Raw genomic sequence first — 20,443 nt, forward strand, 5'->3', positions numbered from 1 at the left:
AAATGAACTGACGAACACAACACATTCAAATTTTACCTCCGCGAAGGAGGTTATGCTTTAATTGCTGTTGTTTGTCTGAGTCTCTGCAGGATTACTCAACAACTAATGAACCTATTTCCATGAATAGTTTTTTTCGAGGGCGGGGTGTGAACCAAGCGAGAAGACATTACATTTTAGAGCTGATCTGGAAAAATGAGGATCCTGAACTCCCTTAGAGTTTTTATAAGACTTTATAACATTTTAAATATTTGGTTTAGCTTCCTAGTAGATTTACTCGTGTCTGAATCTTCAACTGCAAGATTATTCCCAACAAACATGTGAGTTTTAATTTCATACGTTAAAACACTCCACCTCATTATTTATCACACTGAAGAAACGTTTTGCATTCAACGTTTAAAGTGTAAATCAGAATAGAAGCCCTGGGCATTTTTTTAAATGACATTTCCTATATATGTTAACGAGAAATATTTAAATTTTACTTATTAATAACCTGGAGAAGTGTCCTGCCCTTATATATGGAGTGGATGGACAGCTGAGGTTAGAGTGAAACGCCTGCTATGTTTTATATTTCATATGAAGCAATTATAGGTTCAGGCTCTTTTTTAATTCTTTCAAACAAAGGAAACGTGTGACATGTTTTTCTTACATTCAGTGTGAAGCATGTGAGCGTTTTTTTGTCATTGTCATTGTGTGTAATGTCTGCGCGGGACAAATACTGATCAAGTTTAAAATTTAAAATAAGCAAATTGAGACGTAATGCACGTTTCCTTTCACTGCTGTCAAGATAAACAGTTTGGTGCCATTTGACTATTTTCGGTTTTAATTAAAACGGCTCCAGCTGAACTTTCACAAACTGTGAAAAAGTCTCATTAACTTTGAGGACGGTGTCTTCGTACGACTCTCACCACCTTCAGCTGCACCACGAAACATTTTGTGTTGCACTTAGTGATATTTTGAAATACTGCTGAACTAAAACAGTCAAAGAGCCATTTAATCACTGTGCATCCTGACGTCTTCAACTTGGAGTGAAACCAAAATAACATAAAACAAGCAGCCGCGCTCTCGTCAGTTCAAGTTCCCTCTTTTCTTCCCGAGTTGACTGCACTTGAAAGTTGAATAATGTGAGGAATAATTGACCAATTCAAGGCGCACACCTTCCTCTGCTCATCTTGAGGAGAGATGGGAGCCTCCTCAGAAAGGGAAAACGAAGACGAGGGGTAATTAACAAAGATGGTGGAGGATGAACAACAAGCCTCATGTCTTCGCCGTGATGCTCACAGAGCGTAATTGCAGTTGAGAGGGTCACACGGTGGCTCTGAGGTGTTGAATAGTACTTATCGAGATTTTACTTTCTACCCCCTCCGGTGGAAAGATGCTCTTGAAGGCTTTGTCAGTTGTCTGTGCAGATTTCATACATGGAATATTCACACATTGATCCTCTAAGTTGGTTTTGGTACAGAACAAAAACAAGCTCAGTCACAGGGAAAAAGAAATCGTGTTGCCTTTTTGAAAAAACTAAAAATATTTGCAGAAAATGTTTTTCACTTCAACTTCATTATCAGACCAAACATTTAAAAATATGTCGATATGCTCCCAGTCAAAGGAACTAGACACAAAGTCGACAGCAGACAAGTTTGTAAGATGACTATTGGTTATGTTGGTTGTTGAGCCGTATGGAAATAGTTGTCTGCATATTTACCTTGTACTTCAAATAGCTCTGCACACGTTGGATGTTTCTCATTTTAAAATGTGCGCGTGCTTTCCAAATCCAAACCTTCCAAAAAGTCAGATGAGCGTAGCGAGCACAGTGAAATAGACGTGTAAATGAGTTTTAAAGTACAGACATTAAACCTCAAGTGAAGTACAAACCTTAATTCCTGAACTCTCAGTAACTACAACACTGTTACGTTCCATAAAACAAATTCATTACGAGAGTGAAACGGGAATATTCAAACTCTTTGAAGTGCGGAGAAAGTACGTGAAAAGTGCAGCCAGAAGAAAAATGATTCAACTTTAAGTATGAAAGGACGACAGCCCCCCCCCCCGCCCCCATGTATGATGTCATCCTGACACACAGCCCCGAGCAGCACTGCAGAACCTCTCCATTGAGCGCACGCCGCTAACTCAGTTAAGAAGTCAGGCCCCTGAACGCTGACTGGTGAAACCACATGAACTCCATCTCAAATCATATTTGCAAGAGTGATTTAAAAATCAATGCCAAACTAATCGGGGCGAGAATCGCAAAACGCTGCATCAAGTCGTCATCTGCTGCAGAGGCCAAGTCTCATTCTCATGTAATTTTGAGCTGCACTTAATATCAGAGAGACGACTTTGGGGCAAGGCAATGTAATTTCTTCGAGAGCAGAGCGGCCTGGTTTCTGACCTGGCAGTTTGAAACTCGTGCTCCGTCAGAGGAGAAGATGCGGCGAGCTGTTCATTTTCTGTTCCCTCTGAATCCATTCAAAATGACAACCGTCATTCATTAGTTGTTTTGCATCTCGCTGATTCCTGCCTGTTCACTGTCATCCACCCAATTTCACCCTCATTTTGCCGAGTGTGAGTAATTTCAGGCGACTTAGAAATAGAATAATGTGCGGCCGTCATTTCTTCCAGCATCTTTTCTGTCTCGTGTTATTTAAAGATTGAGTGGCTGGAGGACAATGTGGCACAATATTAGCGGTACATATTTTACTTTAATAAAAAAGTTGGTAATAATGAGAATTAATTTGAAACACAGAATATTTTTAATGATTTATAAGCTTTGCTTCTATTTTTGTCCCATTATTTATAGCATAGGTTATAGAGACACTTGGACCCGTCTCATGGGAATATTAATTACACTCCTTATAGGCATATAAAATATCTCAATGTCCTTAAAGTAGTCTGAGCTGCACAGTTAAAGAGTCTGGCCAAGAAGGGCACTACTAAAATAATGAGTGTTTTAACTGTACCTTCAGACTCGGGCTGTATCTTTTAAATGTTTTTATAATCAGTTTCATTTCATTCTGCTGTTGCCAGAAAGGTTTTCTAATCAATTTCTCCTTCATCAAAAGTGCCTTACGACGTTTTAAAGTTTTAAACACAAGAAAACACTCACTCTAACCCGCAGTGCTTCTACCAGCCCCGGCTGTTCGAGTATGTGAGCGTCTGTGTTGAACCCATCAGAAGGTGCAGTGTTGAGTCGATATCAGTCTTTGTGAGACTTTCTCTGACTTCAGGAGACATTTCCCTCCTGATATTTACACTGTGACACACTGTCACAGATTCCCAGAGCCTCGTATCTGATGTTGGCACCGTGCTGTGAGATCTTAGGGAAGTGGAGATGTGTATCTATCAGACAAAATGCGTCCACTGCAGAAATAGTGCAAATAGATGTTGTCCAGCAGCCGGTTTCATTGTGACTGCTGCTCTGAAAGTCTTGAAGATGTCGTTATCCAACCCAAATGACAAAATATTGGAAATGAGGCTTGATGTTTTACAATTTAACCATAAATAACTAAACATAGAAATACATAGAAAACAAATAAACATGGCTGGAATGAGAGTTTTAAACATAAACATAAATGAACATTACTTCTTCTTTCAAATAATCGTCTTCACCTCTGTAAACGAAAAACAAATCAATGCCAGATTATCAGATAACGGACACATTGTTCTGGCTCAACTACGAGGCCACAAATGAATTCATACACTTTTATGTACTTTTGGAAACACAACAGTCTCACAACAGGTTCTGAAGAGAGAAGTTTGGTCTCAGTCCCGTCCTCCTACTCTGAACTGCCACACAGACAAACCTTATCACCCAACATCAGTGCTGGAGCCAATCCGTTCCATCACAAAGCATGGCGCTCGTTTGGCGGCTCTTTTGTCACGAGAACCTCACATTCTTCAGTCCACACTCACACGCTGGAAACAATTTGGGGGTTCAGCGTCAAGCTCAGGGATCGTTTGACCTGCAATTAATGGTTCAGCCCCTCTGACACCTGAGCGGCAGACTTCACTGCCGAGTGCCGAGACCTGACATACAGATCAAGACGTGTCTCCACTGCCCCTCGAACAGAAATTCAACCAAAATATCTGGGAGCTTGAGTTTGTGTGGTAGCATTGAAACCGATTTCCGATTGATTGAATTCAATCTTTTGTCAGCGTTAACTTTTCTCTGCAGACGTAACGAGGGTGCGGACACTTTGTTCCTGTTCGTCACTGATCAGATTTTAAGCAAACAAAAGAGAACGATGAAGCTCCGCAACACATTATACCATTTAAAAAAAAAAGAGCCTTGAGGACGCGACAGTGACGAGTAGAAATTAAAACAAAGTTTGTTAATCATGTGGGAACTGGAAGATAAAATGTTGCTGCTTTGTTGTCATTACCACCGTCTACAGAACTACACATTATAAAATAACTAACTTCCAGTGCAGCGTGCTCTGATTTTGCAATTTATCTCATATGCAACAACAACGCAAAGTAATTAAAATCATATCAGCTCTGACGGATTCAGATGGCATCATGAAATATGTTTCCAATTCTTATTCTAATTCCCAGAACTCCTCATTTTAAGTGTTTAACATTTAATCATGTATGTAATCAATACGCTAATTCTCTCCGCAAATAAATCCATGCGACTTTAAACTTTAGGGCAGCTGTAAAGGAATTACAATAATAAACCTTCCATCCTGTTTGGCCCAGATCCCTATTATCAATTGATCACAGCGTCTGAGCGACCTCCCTGCGCACGTGGGGTGAAAGTAAATTGCGTTTCTCTCTGGAAGGAGAAGAAGAAAAAACAAGTCGAACCGGTTGGTTAATTTTGTAGTTGGCTTGAATCAAGATTGCCCCATTTGATCCGTGGCGAGCTTTCAAAACCGCTTACCTCCTGAGTCATTGTAATTTACCCAGCTTTGATTACTGGGATTGGGAGGACACAGGCGGCCACTAAAGCCTGATTTCTGCCTCAAACTCACTGGAGAGCGGGTGAGACCTCCGGCTGCTGAACGCTCCTTTGATTCTTCAGGCTTCTACTCTTCTGTTTTATCTGAAGGCGACTGTCTCACGGATTATTTAACAACTTTATCAGCATTAATTTCTCCTTTTTTTCATTTAGTCTCTGGTTTCTGTTCATACTGTCGCTACATACGAGCCAGAAGTTACGATACCTTCTTCAGTGTCTGAAGACTTGGAGCATATCAAACACCGGCCTGTATTTCCAATTTGACATGTTTTATGTGTATTTAGAATTAAAAGGGAACCTTGGAATAAAGAAAAATGAATAAATCACGTGTAATTTACGAATGTCTGGAGAACAATGCGTTGCCGTCCATCTAACTGCACATGAGACCCAAACCAAACAAACACCAAACAGTGGAGAACCATCGTAGACATCCAACACAAACGTTCAATACAAAGCTGAAAATATGCAAAACTAAAATACCTAAAACTTGTTATTTTTGGATGAAGTTGGTAAAAACATATGATATAGTTCACTTTTGTATATTCACGCATTATTTCCATTTTATTCTCATTAAAATATACTTTCATGCTACTGAGAGCTACGCTACAGATTTAGATTATTTATAAAAGGGTAAGTGTTTTTGTGTACTGAAATACTCAAGTAAAGGTTGTGTGTATTTTTTTAACGCTACTGATTTTCATCACTTCAGCTGCTGGTTAATGTGACTCACTAATACATTCCACTCTGTCATTATCAGCTGTTCCCTGGCTCTCTGTTAATTCACTGTAAATTGGATTTGTGCACATGTTTCACATTAAGAGTAATTCATTGTGTATAAACCTTAAATAGAGTTTCAGAGTAGCGGGAGCTACAGTATGTGGGCAGCGTCGCTCCCATTAGGTGACTATTAACAGAATATATGTAAGCTGGTGTCTTTGCTCTGAACATATAGATTAGAATTTCACCAAGACTCACTGGGTGTATTTCAATAAGACAGATTCAAACACAGCGTGGCATTTAGTTAAATGTGCTGCAAGACACCAACTGCTACTAAAATTAATTTAAATTCTGGGTCACATTTGGATGAATTCAGCGAGTGGTGGAATGTTTCTGACACGACTGCAGTGATGCAACTGCTGCTGAACTCATAACAAATCTACATAAAACGAGTCCTTTGTTGCTGAAAGTGAAAAAAAAAACAAGTTGAAGAGAAGTTCCGTGCGACGACAGTTAGGAGCAAATGAGACAGAAACCGAGTTGTAATTCCAAGTCTGAGATATTTTCAGCAGTGCTGCGAGGCCTCTATTACTTCTAAATAAAAGCCGAGAATAACACAAACACAATTGATTCAGCTCCACACAGTTTGGACCGTGTCTGGCTTCGCTTGCAACTTCGGTAACTTTTCAAATATCAAACAAAAGTAGCTTATTCAGGCCGTTCACACAAAAATCTTTTCCCCGAGCTACGACACAGTAAGGGAGGAGGTTGTTTCAGTCCGATGTTCCGACGACCCCATTGCACCTGAATGGACGTGTGATATGTGTTTTCTGGAAATGACTTCTAATAAAGCGGTAAACGCTCATCTGCAGTCGTGATGCAGCTCTTTTTCTTAATGTCGGCAGGAACTCAGCGTTCGGCTCTCTTTTTTCTCCCGTGGCATTTCTCTCTCTCTCTCTTTCACTTTGTGTCATGAAGTCGTATCATGTCCGATCTTCTTGATTCTCAGCGTGCTGTAAGATTGATCTGTTTTGAACCCCTCGCTGCAGCCTCCTGCTCGCCGCTCGCCCACTGTTCCTCGTCATGTTCACGCTCCACTGGTGGGTTCGTTTCATTACGTCCCTCAGACTCCCCCACTCCCTCACACCCTGATATCCGTCTATAAACTCAGGGTTTAATCACAATTACAGGTTCCATTATTTTCTATACTCGTGCTGCAGAGCGGTGTTGCAGGTTTTGTCTGATCTCTTTTCAAGGCAGGGAATATCACAGACATTAAGATAACAAGCCGCCCACTAAGTGAATTTAACGCTCCTAATTGCACTCACAGAATAGTATAGCTTAATGGGCACTGGCACAGATGCTAACAAGGCTTTTATGCTAGTCTGCTTGTGACAGTAAGTCGAGGTGAGTTATGCTCTCGGCACAGACTTCTTTCTTTATTTTAGTGCCTGTTGATGATGGTATATCTGTGACATGAAAAGGGAAAGTGATAGAGCCTCTCTATGGGCTCGGTAAGGGGACGGATAATGGAGCTGGTTGCTCTTGGAGACTTCGACCCATAAAATGGCCTTTAAATTTGGAGATAATTCAGCACTGTGGAGAATTTTATTGTTTGAAGTTGGGAAAGTTTATGAAGCTGCATTTGAGTCTAATCTGCCGCTATCACCTCTGCTGCACACTGGCCTAAAGAGAAAAGTTTTCAAAACTTAAAAAAGAAAAAAGCTCTGTAAGATGGAAAAAAAAAAAAAGTTTAACTTCTTGGATTGGCGTATTAAAGGGTTTTAGAATTCCACACTGGCAGCCGAGGCTAATGCCGGTTGTTTTCCTCCAGATGGAGGTCATGTGATATGAGCCTGACGAATCAGCAAAGGCTACACCGTGACCGGAAAAGACCCAACCAGGAAATTATTCTACGTCATCGCTGTTCTCGTCCAAAGTAAAACACAGAGTTTTCTAATTTAAACAGGACAAACAGTTTTTCCAATCTACTGTGTTTTAGCTCTAAAACTCCGGAGCAGTGTGGACAACAGCTGCATCAAGAGCTGATGGAGTAATACATGGATGTGTCCTCGGGGAGGCGGACTGTACATGAATTTTAATTAATATTCCATTTTCTAACATGGACAAAAGAAAGTGGCGGAGCGTTTGTTCCGCTTCTCTTCGGCAGCGCTCCACTTGGATACACGCGTAAAAGCAGAATGTTCTCTGAGATCTGTCACCATCGTAAACCCCTCGACTGGAGCTGTCTGTCTGCTGCAGCGTGATATTTGCAGGTGCCTGTTGAAACCAGAGCACAGACCTGGAACTACTCGGCAGCTGCACACTTTATTTCACACTGCAATTGTAGCAGGGGGTTAATGCTATTGTTGTTTGCCTCTGTTTGGAGGAACTTCCACAACAATTATTAAAACATACCTACAGTGTTTTTAGATCCTCTCCAACCAGACTTCATTGAGGAAATCCTGAATTTAATGAAAAACACTGCAAAATCAATTCAACTCGAATCAATAGGCTGAAGGCAGCAAGAAGTAGAAATCAAATACGAACCATAAAGTCCGGAAATCTGAAAAATGCCCCTCAGCAGCGGAACAAGAGATTTCATTGCTGCATTGTTAAACGATAATGTCGATGAAATAAACAAGGAGACGCCATTAAACATTTTGGAATCATATCATCTTATCAACTAGTTAGAAAATAATGTTTTTTAAATACGTTACCGTACATAAAACTGCTCTCTCCCTGATAAGCTCTGAAATCTTTTACCTCACACGCAGGTTGAGTTTTTTTATTTTTACTCGGGTAATTAATGCTTTCACTTTCTACTGATGAGCTCCCTCGGCCACATGCGGGAGGCCATTGTGAGGAAAAGCTTCTCCGTGCACAATAACAACACGCTGCCAGTTACATTAGTTTCTCCACCATTTCAGATGAGTGCCTTCATTTTTCTCTCCCCGCTGTCTGAACGTGCTGCGCCCTTTTTAAACTTTTTTTTTTTTCTCTCCTCTTTTCACAGATGCTCTGATAAATAAATAAATATATGTACAAATACTGTTTTTCACACGAGCACCAGCTGAGTTCTGTGCAGCCAACGCAACACTGGAAAACACTGTCTTTAGATCAGTTAGCAAATCAAATGGTGCTTCAGAGAGTCTGAACTAATCCTGAGAGACGACACGAGGAAAGCTTCAGATAAACTACACTCATTACTGAGAAAAGTTTGGTACAAAGCAGATTGGAGAGCGCCACCTCCGCAATAGCTCCATGTTCAAGAGTGGGGGAAAAAAATGACTGGACCACCATTTATCCAGATCTTTTTTCTGCATTGTTACAGATACCGATCCATCTGTTACAGGCTTATATCTGCACATCGTTATCGTCAACACAATATCTATCAGGCTCTGAATTTTATTTTTTCCAGTGTAAAATAATGTAATTATTTCAATTCTCATAAAAAGCGCAAAAGATTTAGAACCTGCAAACTGCTGCTTTGGGCTATATTCAGTTTTATTGAAGCAGCAATCGAGCACAGCTAAAGAAAAAACTACCTCCTCTGCCCAAAGAGCTTCAGTGTCAGGGAGTCAACTCAAATAGATAAAATCAAGCAGAGCTACAGAGGATCCATCAGATTAAATGTGTATTTAAGAAGAGATGGACCAGATTCCCCCTGGTTCTAACTTCGCCTCGTCGTCAGGATTGTCTGCGAGACGAAGAGGGCATAACAAATAATGTCCAAGCCTGGCTCTCCGAAGAAAAAAAGAAAATAGCAATGATGGAGGAACAGGATGTGATCAAGCAAAGGAGGATGTCTGATGTAAAACAAAATGCCTCGCAGCAGCACGATAAACTCTGAATCGATTGTGACACGATTCGGCTGTTTATTTGCATTTAGATAGTTTCATCCGCTCTGCAAAGTTGGTTCTGACACGTTCGGCTTGTCTTCCCAATAAGAACATTAAAGCACGTGTCTGCGTCTCGTGAAAGAGCAAGATCGAGATTTTATGCAGGATTATGCAAAGATACAGCAGGTGCCGTAGGATTACCATACGAGTGCTCGATGCAAATTAAACCCCAACTTTGAGGCGTCGGCAGACATTAGAAGTGAGCTTCTAACAAGACCTCACTCTCTCAGATCAATGCTGCTGAGATGCAGAAAGGTGTCATCGCTCGCTGCTAACAGCTAACCTTCCAAAACCGCTGAACGACGTCTCCTGCTGAGGAGAACATCAGCTGCACGATCTCCCGGAAAAACAAGTCCATTTAACCGCCTCACTCGGCTCCTCCTCACCTCTGGGTTTGTCCCTCTCTTCCCTTTCTTCCCGCCTCATTAATGATGTCAAAGTATGGATAACAGTGTGATTATTCCTGCCTGGCCAGACTGCTCTTTACTGCCTGGATGTGTCATATCTTAAATTACTCGTGATTGCGGGGATTTAGCCCGAAGGGAACTAAAAGCACATCGACTGTGTGGTCTTTTATTATCATGTCAGGGAAGAGGCAGAGAGAAAGGCCCCGTGCTATTCATCAGGGGCATTCAGACAAAGTGTATTTAACCACAAAATAGGGGGAGAGAGACGCCAGGCAAATAAGAACAGGGCAAAAATTTCTACCGCCTTGACAGACTTAAGTAGCCTATTACATGACGATGAGGCTTTCATCTATTACTTCAAGGAGGTAGAGAAGATAATCGCCGCTGTTATTCCCCATCTGATGTGCTCCTAGCCACCTATTACCCGGTGGCCTGCAGCACTGTCTGCTGAACAGAGAGGGGAAGCTCTGGCGAAATCTTCCGTCCGTGAGGATCTTTGTCACGAGAGCTTCCTCCTGCACGAAAAATGATATTAAATATAACAGCGGGAGCAACCCTGAAGCGAGCATGGGTGGGGTGTCCTCATCCTCGTCCAGCTACGCCGCTCGTCCCCTATCTCCCTCTCCGGTCTTGTTCCAAAGACAATGAGATATGAGAGCGGGATCATTTATTGGGTCATTAGTTCTACTCATCAGCTCTCTAATTACAGGCCATTACAGTGGGTGTCTGATTTATCCCCTCGGACATGATGCACTCCGACACTTTGTCTCCCACAAACAAGCAGCTGCCCTGTGGCTGAACGTCGGAGGCGTTCACCTCTGGACCAGATTCAGACGAATGAATCTCAAAATGTATTCACGCCAACCATGATGAGATTCTGTTTTAGAGAATGGTTCTGTTGGATGGACTGAGGGCTTCACTTTCAAACTTTTCAGAAAAGACCAGATGTGTGAAAACGTCTCATGAGCTGGAAGGTGTCAGAGAGTGCGGAGGAGACACCTGGCGTGAAAAGATGAGAGGGTTGCCATGACTCCCGATCGTCATGGGTTCTTAAATACCAAATATCCTGCCATTCAATTCCTGCGGTTCTAAATCAAGCCCATGCACGTGTGTTAGAGTTATTCTTTGATCAATGAGATCGATGTGAAGATCAACACACCCGCTAACTGATGTGATTATTAAAGTTCAGAAGTTATGTAAAGAAGTGCAGATAAGTCCGTCATACTTAGCTAAAGTTACAGGGAGTGGAATTAATCGGATTCCTTTTGGCGACCCCCTGCTGACAAATCTCTAACCTGGTGACAGGTGATAAAACTTTCTACACTTCTGGTGTTTGGAAATTTACAGATGTCCACTGAAATGAAGGTAAAAAGACTGTTGGTGGATCTTCTCCCCCTGTTTAACTCGTGCAGGTTCGGCGCCATAAGACTTTGTGAAATGTATTTTCAGTTACCATAGAGCGTCAATTTGTACTTACAAATCTTGTAGATGATGATAAAACTGAATAATAAACCCAGGGACGAAGACACTCAGCAATTAAAGGTGGCGAGTGCAGAGGTTAGAACTGCAAACCGCTCTGAGATTCATTAACAAATGTACGATATGTTCTCGTCCACGTTTGTTGACATAGGTCAAACAGTATCTCCTGAAACTGGGGGAGCAGTTGTCAGGTTATTTGCAGAGGCTTTGTTTCCTCCAGTATGGCGTGATACAGCATATGGTGGTGCTTTTCCATAAGAGATGGATATAAGAATAACAAGTGGGATACTGTTGTAAATAGACTCATGGGTCATGGTGAGTTCATACAATACTGCTGCTCATTCTGCAAACAAGTACACAGCAGGAATTGCTTTTCAAATAATTCAATTTCATGTGACACTGCTGGACTCGTCTGCAGCCATTCATACATGGCAGAAAGAGACCAGATGGGTTCTAGGTGAGCAGCTCTGACTCAGAGCCTGACAGACGCTCTTATCGTCCCAGCGATCCGATTACAATTAGAGGAGGACACTCAACAATGTCAATATAATTAATTCAATTATTAGAAAGCCTGAGGCGCAGTCGGAGGGATATGAAAATGACAAAAGACTTGCAGAATGAAGGGTGCACTGCGCACAGCGCCGCAAGAGCTCCGGGGTATTTTCTTTTTAAATCCAGTGATATTTTGAAAGTTTCCCACAGGTTGATTGTTTTTTAAATGTCAAGAGAGAAGTCGTCTCCGGGGATCAGACAGCCAAGGAGGAGTTTTCACTTTGAATTCATAATTACACGAGCGTGCACTTTTGGATTTTTGAAACCCCGTCCCAGTATTTTTGTTATATCCTGATATCATTTGTTCTTGAGTTTAACCGTCTGCTCACACGAAATGACACAAATCTCTTTTGCACCTCCGCAAGTTCAGGTTGTGGAACGTCTGCTACAGTCGACATCGTGGATCATAGATCTCCGACGTCTTTTCATGGGAACAAGTTGTAAAATGCTTTGGATAAAAGTACTGCACAGTGTTACCATTTAATCCTGAGGCCTAGAGTCAAATATCTAGTTTTAATACCTCTGACTATTCCAGCAAATCCTAAAACTGTGACACGTACGGCAGAGCAGGAGCAGGGTCGTGTTGAAGCTTAGAACTCTGAGTTTATTAAACTTGGTTCAAATGTAGATGTGACGCAGATTCATTTATTAGATTTAGGTGTGAAAAGGTCAAAGTCAATGTGTAAAGCAGAGCAGTGGCAGCGTCGTGGTAAAGAGATGGTGGTTGGAGTGTGACCGGTGTCTCGACGTGAATGGTTGTTCGTCTTTGTGTGTTGCTCCTGTGATGTTCTGGCCCAGTGTCCCCTGAGCCTGACTCCAGCTCTCCGTGCTAGCATCACAGTTTGATGAGTGGTATTGAAAACGAGTTGATGGATGGACTTTGGTCGTCTTTTGTGTTGAACTATGTGGAATTTTCTCCTCTAAAGATCTTTAACAATAAACACGACTCAACCTCAGCGAGCGAAAGAGTTTCAGTTTGTAAAGTTGTGACAATGAAGTTTGTCTGAGCTCAGGTTTCAAGACGTGTGTGTTGGATATTCTGTATATGGATAAGGACGCTCAGGGCCTTGGTGGAAGAATGACTTACATTTCTTGAATGTCAAACAATATGAGCTACCGTAAAGAATGTCTTGGTGATGTCATGTGATGTGGGTGTTCAAATCTTATTGTTCTCTCTCCCTGGTGCACATATCTCTTTTCTAAATCGAGTCATTTCAAACACTCAGGGAGCCGGGAATCAAACGTGTCCCTCACCAGGAGAATAAAGAGGGAATCAGAGCTCGTCCATACATATTCAACATGTTTAGTGTGGAAATCTGCGTATTGATCAGCCTGACCTCCTCAGCTCCCCTCCCCCCCAGGCTCTGCTCGCAGCTTAAGCTTTGCAATAAGTCCAATGAAAACAGGAGCCTCGCTCCTCGTGGAACGCTTCCTTTTCTCCTTTAAATCAGGCTCCCAGAGGCTTAACAAAGAGAACCTCCGAAGCACGAGCATCTCCATCTTTGTGTTCAGGGCCCTATTCCACAGGGGTGGTGCCAAATCAGGTCACAGAGGAGAGACGGTGCATTCAGGGGGAATAATGGAAACGATCGCACTTTCTACATGCACAGCAGCCGCCGAGAAAATCCGCAAAAGATATTCCACCCCCTCCATACTCAGATAAGAAAAGATAAAATGCTCCGGAAATCACTGTAAACCAAGATATTTACCCGTGAATTATTGTTTGCATTATGTGACAGTAAATATGTGCCTGAGCTAAAGGGAGAAGACTAAGGTGGCAATCTGTGATTCACACATAATCTGTGGCTGTGCATCACATGCACCCTCGTCCACAGGAGAGCGTGGAGAATATGAAGTTCCAGGGTTTTAACACGGGCGCGTTCATTCAACATTCTTCTTCTTTCAATAAGTGCACATTATAAACAACCACTGGCAGCTGGAAGGTAAACAGTCGTGCTGCTGCGTTGGTGAGATTGAGGCAGTTTCCACTACGGCGACATCTAGTGAACCTTCAGCAGGTTGGTGGTATTGATCCGTTTGGTTTATTTGGTGTTGAAGCGACAGCAGAAGCATCTGCAGGAGTTGAGCCTTGGTGGTGGTAGATGCTCTGGAGTGATCTTCTCTTTGTCATCATTTAAAAATGAATAACTTTAACAATATTGTTTTTCATAGTTAAAATACCTAAAGCCTGATATATATCTGAATTATTAAAAAAACACTAAATCTGCTTCTTACTCTGTTTTGCTCAGTGGTTCGAATCAAGAATCGTCTCTTAAAGGTTAATGTCACCATAAAACCTTTCCAGTTAAATACTCACATCACCTTTTTTACTTTTAAAAAGTAAATGCTGCATTATTAAATATACATATTAAATATTAAGTACTTTCATACATTTACAGAACAGAAATCTAAAGATTAAAGGTTAAAGTGCTTGTTTCATTTTGTTGACATTTTGGGCAGATTTATTAATCTCCATAAATCATAATATACTGTCAAACATTTCTTCTGTTTTTAGGAATTTAATGTTGTATAAATCAGGCTATAAAATATATATGAACACGCACTTCTGTGAGCTGCGTCAAATTATTGACAGGAATAAAAGTCTGGTCCGTGTACGAGCAGATTTACGAGAAAGAAAACGTATTTCGAACAAACGGCCTTTAGAGATATGTGTTGCAATCGAAATCTGCAGACACAGATAGACAAGCATCGCAAAATAACATATGAGTGTGAATTGTGGACATTTTCCTCCAGTCTGAATGAAAACACGTCGTGGGAACAAAATAGCCCAAATCTTTATCTAAATTGTTGAGAAAAACCATGTTTTTGTTGTTGGGATTTGTTGTCGGCACTTGGAACAAATGGAATTGAGGTTGAAAACCACAAACAGAGAAGTCAGAAAGAATTTAGAGACATTTTTTATTTAATCTGTTAAATTTCAAGTTTGTCCTTAAACTGGCCTGTAGATGTTTCAGCTTCAGATATCTCCATGTAGGTTTTATATAATAATGTAATACGGGACATTTCAGTTTTTCAGCAGCAGACGTCTCCGCCCAGGCCAAGTTTAAATGAACGTAGCCCCATGGTTTGACATGCAATGCCCTGATGTACTGCCACATGTGTGGAAATCCAAATTTTAGTTCAGGAACATGAAGTGAAACATCCAATTAAATTTGACCCTCAATTAAGAAATAATATCTCTCGCTAACGATGCGCAACCTTTTTCAATTTAAAAGCCGTGTTGACCAGAACGCTCGCCGCAGGGTCCTGTGTTCTGTGCGTGCAGTTACACAACACGTGTCCACAAATTAACTGTCGAGTCTGAGGTCAGCAGCATCTCCGGAGACACCAGGATCATTTCAATCATATCATTAGCTGCGTCTGTTGAGGTCAAAGTTTAACACGCACGCTTTTCTCCACAGCTCATTTAAAATGAAGAGAAAAAGTGTTACTGCAAAGCAAAGCGCGGAGTCTTGTGGGATCGAGTTGCATATTCCAAAAGTGTAGATTTAAAACCAGTTGTGTGAGGTTCAGGATCAGAGGTGAGTTTTTAAGGCGTTTAATCAATGACAGGAGAGGAACCAGAAGATTTACTGGATCAGTGAGATATCATCCGTCTCCAGAATCGATAACTAACTGCAGGAGATGATCTCAGTCGTGTTTGTATCGTGGTTATGTTCGGTGCGCCACCTCCAGAAAAGCTGCAGGATAAAACATTATCGATTCTCTGATTTGGTTGGATGCGAGTATCAACAAGAACATGATAGAGGTAAACTGAAGCACGCTGGCAGCAGCATCAATTAAAACAAGTTCTGTGACAACAAATAAGGATGAGAGACATTTGTTCCTGTCGAAACTTGAGATAAGAAAAATATCCAGGTTTGGTCTGGGCCACGGTTCATTCTATAAAAAAAATTAACGATAGATAGGTTTTGAATGATTTTGAGGAAAAGTTTGGCAAAAGGTCAACGAACCTAAAAGTATAAAACTTCTTGATTGATTCAAATTGCTGTTAAAGTTGTTTCACCCAATCAGAGTCTGAAGTCTTCGTAAGAATTCCAGCGTTGTCACATTTCTCTTCTCATTTAAAAATCATCATTGCACATTTGAAACCGAACGGCGCTTTAGACGAGTCAGCACTAAAAATAGCGGCACCCTGGGACTCTTCTGGCAAACACGACACTTTTCTAAATCTGGTGAGTGTAACTAATCGCTCCATGTGGAGTTCAGACATTTCATGGTCTTACTCACAAATGAAGTCAGGGGATCGTGAAATTAATCACCGGTCTCTCGCGTCTCTTGTCTCTGCACTAAAGAGCGAGTCGAGCTGTAAAACTGAGCCGCTCTCCAGTAGACGCTCCTCGTCCTGACCCTCTCCGATGGTCGCTGAATGATGGAATGGGATCGAGGACACAATTGGCTGAAATTAGGTTTCTCTCCACGACTCCTGGAGGAGCTTGGTGATCCGAAAGGACCTCAATCTGAAGCTGCTGCTCCACGTGGAGAGGAGGACGTCGAAGGCTGCCGGGGGAGGGATGTATTTGGGGGTCTCCTGTGGAGATCTGAGGGCGAAGTGCAGAACAGAGGGACGATATGTCCCAAGCGGCAGGTAGAGATCCCCAGAAAGGAATCCGTGGATAAATGTAATTATTCAATCAACATTACTGTGAATGTTTTCCAACTGTGACGAGAACGTCAGGTTACACAAAGTCCTCTTTTTCGTTAACGTCTATTTTGACTTTTAAGTTTCGGTCCACGTTCCCTCTTCTAACATGGCGAGGGCGGAGTTTATGGTCCATATTGCAACCAGCCACCAGGGGGTGATGGAGATGTAATGGCTTTTCATCCATCTTTATATACTGTTGAGTCAAACCTTCTTATTTCTGACCAAAAAAAAACAACATTTTCTTTCATTCGCAGTAAATCGCCCGAGACACAAAGTTTATCGACTTGTATTTTGTTCAAATGTCTTTTCCTGTAAAATCAGACTTGCTCAGAAATACTTTGAATTGATGCGAAATGTGTTTTTCTGCCCACCAACCCAGACATTCTCCTCCCAAGGTTTCATGTGACAACTCTCCGCTGCTTCTGCCTTTGTTCACGACAATCTTCAGTCATTATCGGCTCAGCCACAGGAGGTCACTTGTCAGGAAACTGAAAACACCACATTTTGACATGTCTTTGTCTTTTTCTTTTTTTTTTTTTTTTTGAAATCCTGTCATTCCTGATTTTGAAGATCTGTCCTGTCATCCTGCGCAGCTTCACAAAAACTGCACATTAGAGAATATTTTGGATGTGAGACCCAAACCGAGGGTCTGAAGTCGGAGGGTGACGCACGCTGGACAGAATGTTCAGGAAATGTCATTTAAATAAATAAAGTTGATAATTGGGACGTTATAGATAATAAAAGCTTGATAAAGGCATTTCCTGATGAGTACATGGAAATATATGAGAGATTTCTTTTTAAATTATTTCTGCCACAAAAAACGGAATCATTTTTATCATCAACTCCTTTTTCCTCAAGTCAAGACGGAAGAAAAAGAAACTCGACCACAATCACAAAGGAGGATTGTCGCCCGCGAACACAGCAAGGTCACTTGAGCGCAGTAATTCTCTGTGCACTCGCTTCATCTGTTATTCTAAACAGGCTGTCATTCGGCCGTTTAGTACTTGTGATGATGAATAATGGGGTTTATGGTCACTAATATTTCTGTTGGTCACAGCACGGAAGGAAATTGATAAAATGGTGCAAAACTATTTAAAAAAAAAAAAGGGGGGGGGGGGGGGGGGGCATCAATATTGCTTTAAGTTTTAATTTCATTTGTTCGTTTGGCTGAATGGTTTCGTCGCAGCTGCAGAAGCTTCAGATGCGGTTCAGAGCCACAGATCAGAAAGTGCAGCTCGTGTCCCAGTGGGCTGCGGCAGCTTTGCTTCCTCTCCAATGTTTTCACGTGGCCCATGTCAGACATCTTAGCTTTTGGCCATCGCAGGGAAACTCAAAGTGAAAACGAGCACAGATTGTTCTCGTCATTGACTTGTTTATATTCTGGTAAAACCTCCTCTGGTTTGAGCTCGACTCGGGGCTTTGCATGATGCTTTTGCTCTAACACCCGTCCCCTGTCTCTCCTTGATAGGGCCGGTCAGGGCGATGGAGCCGTGGCTTACCTGGGCGGATTGCCTTGGACCGCAGCCTAATCATCTGGCCCCCAGTCAGACGCCGGCTGGGCCAAAGCTACGACAGCACAACAGATGGGCCCTCAAAGGACCCACCGCATCTGCAGTCCTACAGGAAGATGAAGAGGAGGACGCAGGTTGGGGGTAAAAGAGACAGGAACTAATTTCTCTCATCTTCCGATTTCACGCAAATGAGTGCAAGGGATGTGCATAACGAGCTGGCGTCCAGCTTCGGCGAAGGTAAGCGGAGATCTGAGTCATAAACGCACTGAGGAGTGAAACAAACATGCGTCTCATGTGCAAGCTGTCAATTAACTACAAGGAACTTTAAATGATTTAAGGGAATAGATTGGACTTGTGTGTATTATAAACGCTCCTGATGTTGTTTGCTCAGCGTGTCTGGAAGTTATTTATTTTTCTCATGTGCTCACAAGAGCAGCCTCGTAAGAAAAGTTCCCCGTCACACGGTTGGATAACGAGAAGTATCGAAGTTGGGGAGTGAGTGTGAAGTCGAGCGCTGGAGACGACTTTGTGTTCCCGTCAAACTGCGGCTCAGACTTGTGAGAACCATTAAGAGACATTTTCACTTACTGTCAATCACATCCGTGAATATTTTAAACAGCATTAATGGCTTCGTGCAAAACTCTGGAAATACGTTTAACATCATCGACATCGTAGCATCATTTAAATCTCTTTCTAAACGTTCCTTCATCACAAAGCTTTTATGAATTCTTAATACGTTGCTGGATTTTTATCTTTGAATCCACTCTTGACATTTGACTACTATTATTTCTCCCTCAGTCTTTTTATGGCTGTTTTGGTTTGTCTTCCCCGTGAAGCACTTTTTAACCTTGTTAAGAAAAGTTTTTACAACTGCTATGATACATAGATACTAGACTCGGACACAAACATGGAGCCATTATAATGACTCCCAGTGTGTGTCTGTATTTATCGGCCCTCTGCCCGCTGACTTAGCCCGGCTCAGGACGCCAACCTCTGGAGTCTCCACAGGAAGCCGCGTGGTGGGGAGTCGAGCCGGGTTGAACGATTAACGCGCCCGGCCTCTCTCGGGCACATTGACCATCATTTGCCTCTCCTGGTAGCTCATGCTGATGTGGCGCCTGGTGAGAGGAAGCCCTGCGCTGAATGTGCGGGTCCTGCTGCTAAAAGACGTCATTCTGCTGCTAAATTACACATTTGCTCTTTTGCCTCGGGGGAAAATGATCATATGATCAAAATCTCCCACACGTCTAGCGGAGAAAGCTCTGTCTTTTTTCCTTCAACTTTTAAATAATGAAGCGTATTGATGTGCATATTTTTGCAAAGCGTGCTCGGACATATGCTCAGAGTTAGTAATTATTTCCCTCCCATACTTTGGCAGGAACACTGGCTGTAAACTACACAAAGCTAATAGTCACACGAAGAGCCACACCAGCTCCGGGACTCTCTGCAGCCTCCATGTTTATTTTCATGGCATCCAAGCATGATTTTCATTTTCTCTTCTCAGCAGTGACATTGATGGTCTGAAGATAAAAATCAAAAGTGCAGTCAGCCCATAGGGGAGCATCCAGCAGTGTAAATGGTAATGATGATGGTTATGAGAACCTGGTATACAGTGATGGCAGAGAGCAGATGACTCACCCAGATGGTAGAGAAACTATAATCGCTCCGTCTCCGAGTCAAAGCTGCCATCTTGGTTCGCTCATTGCCTCCATTTCCTCCGCAGCCCCTTCCTCATGGAGCAATAGTGCCGTAATGCTCGGCGCTGGACCCCCTCTGAGTTGTCCGTGATTAGGCGCGTTAGGCTCGCAACAACGTGCTTGATTGCGATTACCTTCTGTGTTTTCTAATTTCGACTCAGCTTGTGGCGTTGCTAAGTTTGAGTGCGTGAAAAAGGCAAAAACACACTTTGAGGGGGTAAGTGCTGAAAACCAGACGAACTGTGCCGAGTTTAATTCATCCCTGATAACAGGCCACAAAATCAGTCATTAGCTCCTCAGACTCCTATTGTCTTTGTCTCATTTAATGCTTGTCACGTGTGAAATGAACTATCAGGCCACCAAGAGCACTTATGATAAAAAATGACGGGCGAAATCCTGAAATATGGCGCTTTATGGCAGCCAGAGCCTACTTTTACAAGGTTAATGAACTCTCACTAACTTTAATAGTCTGTTTTGCGACTCATGCATCTTCATAAAGCGCCCTTCCCCTAAGTCTGCAGGCGAGCGGTGCCATTTCAAACAGCTGTGCCAGACGTACTG

The 20,443-nt window shown here is 42.2% G+C and overlaps 1 long non-coding RNA gene across 1 annotated transcript in view; it reads left to right on the forward strand.

The window, feature by feature from the left end:
- Positions 1-18,567, forward strand: part of LOC138405252 (uncharacterized) — a 64,798-nt gene extending 46,231 nt beyond the window's left edge. The window contains exon 3 of the long non-coding RNA XR_011238940.1: positions 18,143-18,567. This is a non-coding gene — a long non-coding RNA (uncharacterized lncRNA). The remainder of the gene's footprint in view (positions 1-18,142) is intronic.
- Positions 18,568-20,443: the final 1,876 nt, after the last annotated feature.

This window comes from Paralichthys olivaceus, chromosome 17 (genome assembly GCF_024713975.1).
Source record: "Paralichthys olivaceus isolate ysfri-2021 chromosome 17, ASM2471397v2, whole genome shotgun sequence".
NCBI classification, from domain to species: domain Eukaryota; kingdom Metazoa; phylum Chordata; class Actinopteri; order Pleuronectiformes; family Paralichthyidae; genus Paralichthys; species Paralichthys olivaceus.